The sequence below is a fragment of the Lathyrus oleraceus genome, chromosome 4, assembly GCF_024323335.1.
Source record: "Lathyrus oleraceus cultivar Zhongwan6 chromosome 4, CAAS_Psat_ZW6_1.0, whole genome shotgun sequence".
NCBI lineage: Eukaryota > Viridiplantae > Streptophyta > Magnoliopsida > Fabales > Fabaceae > Lathyrus > Lathyrus oleraceus.
Window position 1 is genome coordinate 280,941,112 of NC_066582.1, and position 5,477 is coordinate 280,946,588.

The following is a 5,477-nucleotide window of genomic DNA, read 5'->3' on the forward strand; positions in this document are numbered from 1 at the left end:
CTTGCTTAACTTTTTATAGGAGCTTAAAATGAGAAAAGTGTCTTTATAAAAGTTGTAGATCTATCAAAGACCTTCAAAATGGTCACCAATTTCATGTAATTTGGATTTAAAATGATAGATTTATGCATTTTTGAAGTTTGGAAAAATAACTTGATCAATGGTATAGGTCAAAAGTGACATATAATGTAGCCTCATATCACATGCTCAAAAAAGTTGAATTAGCTCCCACTCCAAACATAAAAGTTGAATTAGACACATTGAATTTGATTGTTCAACTTGGAAATATTCCATCTCATAAAAATTGAGCAAGTTATGGCCTTGAGAAGTTGACTTTCAAATTAGGGTTTAGACAAAATGACCTATAATGTTTCAACATAGAAAATGATTTTCCAAGAAAAAATAGATCTAGGTCTCAACATGAAAGTTGTCTGGAATGTCATTTAAAGTAATTTTTCTCTTGGAATCATTTTCATATGGTGAAAACTGAAGGAGATAGGGTCTAGGGAGACCCTGTTTTGATTAGATAAATCCATCTGGCCAACCACCATCAACCAACTTGCTAATTTCCAATTCTCTTGACTTTATTGGCTCATGGTAGATCATATATGCATAATATGATGAAACTTGAAGTGTCCCTTGAGGAATTTGATCAATTGGTAAGATAGCTTGTTGGAGAAGGTACTCAAGATACCCAGTCAAACTAGGGTTTCCAAGGAAAATCACCCTCAAACTCTTGAAGAAAACTTGATCAATATGACATGTAGAGATCATGGGGACTCATATATGATGTTTATAACCATTCTTGAGTCAATTCTTGGTCGTGCTATTTGTTCATGAGGGTCTCAAACCCTAGATGTGATCAATGAATCAATGAGACCATGCCCTACCTACAAAAAGAGTTAGATAGATGCAAAGACACATTTTTGGTATTTTAGTTAGTAAAATGATAATATAAATAGTCACAAAGATGCTTGGTGATCTCTCCTAAAACAAACCCAATGAAGGAGGGGTAAGGAGGATGCCAAGACATGATCCCAATGCTAATGCTTATGATGGAATTGCATGAGGGATCTTAGGGTCAAAATTGGGGTCTTACACACTACAAATATTTTGACTTCATCAAAATAGCGTCTTTTCGTAAAAGAAAACCACAAGTTAAGAACTTTAGCACTGTGTCTTAGGATTCACTAGTCAATCCTGCATGTAAACTTTAATTAAGAGACTAGACGTTGTTTAGAAAAGAGAATATTTATTTAAGAACAACGAGTGTGAGCAAGAATCACTTTTGATTTTGATTTTCCTGTTTTGGTTTAAGTTAACATAGGACGCCCACTTTCTAAGAGAGGTTGAGTTTGGTTAGTGTTGTGAAATGATAGGGTTAAGGATGTGTCGGTCATACTTAATGCTATGTTGGATGAGCTATTATCGTGAGGATAATTGGTTGGTCTTTGTAATAGACTAGACATATATGTGTTATATGAAAGAACATGTGAGTTATGTTTTTGAATAGATGATGATAGTGACATGACATTATTGATGAATATTCTTTATTGAGAAATTTCAAGAGTATGGATATGTGTATTTCGTTCAGGTAATATGTGATGATCAAACTCTAAAATAACAGTGGAGAGAAGGGGTGTTGATTAGCTTGCTCATAGGATAAATTAGCAGGCATATGCTAAGATAGAGTTGTAGGTTCAAACTGAGGTAAAATAGTTACGACATTGTAGCATTTTATTAAAAAAGTACCTTGACTTTTTTGTGGGACGAGGTAAGGACTTGGCAAGTTATATATCTCATTAATTGGCTTAGTAGGAAATAACTGAAGAGATGGGAAGTTTTGTTCATTGAAGATAACATCCTTTGATATTAAAATTCCACCATTCTTGCAAAGGCATTTGAAACCTTTGTGTTGAGTATAGGGACCTATATAAACACATTATGAACTTCTAAAATCTAGCTTATGATGGTTGTAAGGTCTTAATAATGGAAAACATGAACGAAAGATTTTAATGGACTTATAATCAGAATTTTTGTTGTAAAGTGCATGAAATGATGATTTGAAGTTTGATAATGTATAAGTGGTAAGTTTATTCATCAAATATGTTGAGGTGGTAAAGTTATGGTCCAAAAAATGTAGAGGCATGGAGGCATGGGACAACTGGGTTAGCTCTATTTCAACGATGTCTTTGTGTTTGCGCAAAATTGATCCATTTTGATGAGAAGTGTGTTGATAAGTCAACCAGTGGGAGATACCTAACTCAACTAGGTATTTTATAAAGGGTCTAAACTCTCCTCGATAATTAGAATAAATAACTTTGATTGTAGTGTTGAACTAAGTTTCAAAGAAAAACACATGAAGAAACTTAAAGGCATGTAGAGCTTAAAACTCTTGTTTTAGAAAATATAGCCAAATATATCTAATGTATGCATCTATAAAGGCTATGTAATATTTGAAACCGGAACTTGATGAAAATGGGGATGAACCCCATAAGTCAGTGTTAACCGAGTTAAATGATGTATTATAAATATTTGATGACAAGGGTACATGAAATCTATGAGATTTTCCTAAACTGAGGGATTACTAAAAACAAGCGTGTCTTTATTTGATGTACGTATATTAAACAATCTGAGTAGACTTTTGTCAGAAGTAAAGTTGGTATGTTCAATTCTAGAGTCCCGCAAATATCTATAGTTAGATTTGATTAAATCACCTTTCTTATCACTAGAAGTATCTAAACCAAAATATAAAACAACTTATTTTAAAACAGTAGAGGATAAGCTACAACTGTTAGAAATTGAAGCAACTCTTGTTACATCCAAAGTAAGCTTGGGAAATCAATATAGTCCATTGGTATCAAGAAATCCATCAAGGAGAATTTTCTTAGATCCTTGAGATTTAACATAGAATTTTTCATAATTAAATTCAAATATGACATGGTTATCTTACATAATTTTGAAACCGATAATAGGTTTCTTCTGATTGAGGGGAGCATGTAGGATATTGCCAATGACTAAATTACTACTAGGATTGAATTTGGAATAAACATAGGATAAAGTAACATACCTAATTTGTAAGATTTAACCGTTACCTACATACGACTTATTATTGTGCAAGAAAAATTCAAAATGTGTAAGGTGATAAGATGAACCTATGTTAGCAAACCATGCATGTGATTCAAGAGTACTCTTATGTGTGTGCATATGGTTTATGTGTGGCAGCTACCATAGCCATAACTTGAGACATTGGGCCATAAAATTCATAATTTTAGTTATTTTATTCTTGATTTCAAAATGGTCTTAACTAAGAATTATGAGGGACGAACGACTCAACATATTTATGTCAATAGTTGTTTGCAGAATGACCATACTCGCCATAAAGTTAGCTAGTAGTTCAATTTCCACATGTGTAATGCCCCTTGCCACAAATTCTACCATGATTAAAGCAACTCCTACCACGAGAGTTTGAGAAAGTACCATGTGAATTGTATGGTTCTTGACTTGTATGAGCAATATTGACAGATACAGGGAAAATATAGAAATGTCATATATGGTGCGCAAGGGAAAACCTATGTTAGGTTTATCATTGACAATCTTTTATAATTAACTTTATGAATGTTTATTTATATTTATCTAACAACCAAACAAACCAACTAAATCTATTTATGTTCAACAAGTATAAAATTAAACACAACACTAATTTCACTCGTCATGTTTGTTATTCTATGGTATTCACCATGTTATTACTTGTAGCGATTTAGGACACTTGTTAGATCGCCAATCGTTCATCTTTATAAAGATCCATCTCATAACTCTAAAGAGAGCTAATGAGATCTTCAAGAGCAGAGTTGTCCAAATCTTTTGCTTCTACAATGACATTTTTGGTATCCATTTCATTGACATACTCCTAAGGATTTTCTTGAAATAAGATTTCTTATAAATGTTATTTCTTTCCAAGAGTATGATAAGATCACCAACAATTGAACCAAAAAAGACTATTTGTGATCTGTTGTGTCTTATGAAGACCAAGTGATGCCTTTTGACTTCCCCTTATTCAGGCTTCGGACTTGGATGAAGGGTGAATTGCTCAAAGCCGACCATTCTTCCCCCAATGATGAATCAGGGAGTGAGGTATTCTCGCCATCATAGGTGGCTCAATATTTTTTCGGTTGGGAGTGAAGTTCTCTATTTATTGGTGCCTCTATAAGAACTTTACTTTTTTACTTCAACGTTATTTCCTAGTGGGAGTAAATTAGAAGTTTAAAGATTTTCACTTGATCATCATGCATGAAAAAAAGTTTCATGTTTGATTAATAAATAGAAACATAAGATGGAATTTTGTAAGGGTGGTGAAATATCCTACATAAAGTAAAGTGTGAGTGAACATAAATAATGGTAATCTATAAAACCCGCAATCTTTGTTATAAAAAAATGTCATCTTTATTGTATTCATTAACCTTACCGCAACCTTTCGACCCATCTACATCATTTTTGAGTTTGGACCATACATATGTCAATTGATGGCAGCATGATTGATTTGCTTTTCTTTCATTTCAATGATCTTAACACCTTTCTCGTTGTCCTTTGGCTTATTGTGGCTATTATTCTCCCCTCTATATGATATTTAAACTTTATATGCATCATCGATGAAACGTTCCATAGTGTGGCCAAAGTAGGATAACATGTGATGCATATGTAAATGGACTTGCGGTTAATTACTAATGTGTATTATCAGGGTCAGCCCAATCAATTCGGGGGCCCTGTTTTAATTTTAAAATAGAAGTCTTGAAGGAACTTGAAGTCTTGAAGTTTTGAACTAGAAGTTGTAAACTCAAATATGTGAAAATTTGAAAGCTCTTCTGATCATGCACTTAGAGTTCTATCTAGTTTTGATATGTTTAATTGTAAAAAAAACAAAAGTAAGTCAAGAAACAAAAGTAAGTCTTGAGGAACTAAGGTAATATGCCCGCACATACACACACACACAGTGTTTTAAGACCTCATATATTTTTATAAAACCTCTTAAAACTAATTTGGGCAAGCGCTTAATTGATTAGAAACTTGTTTAATCAATTAGGAAGGTAAAATATATTGTCTAATAGATTAAGAGGTCATTCTAATTGATTAAATCAAAGTGTAATGTCTCATAATTGATTAAGAAAAATGACAATCGATTAAGTGACACCAAAATTTAATTTTTCATATTTTAGCTTGGTTAAGTGATTAATACATAGTGTTATTAGATTAAATCATTAACAAAACCAATGAATTGTTACCTTTTTGAGCTGTATTTTTTCCTATATAAATGATGTTTCTCCTTATTTTAAAATAAATCATTTTTCTAAATATAAACTTTCTACTACCTTTCTTTCTCTCATTATTTTATAAATTTATTTTTCACTAGAGTTCCTTAGTTCCAAGAGAGTGAAAAGTTTCATATGAGAGTTATGTTGTTTTGGTGTTGGGATGAAATTGCT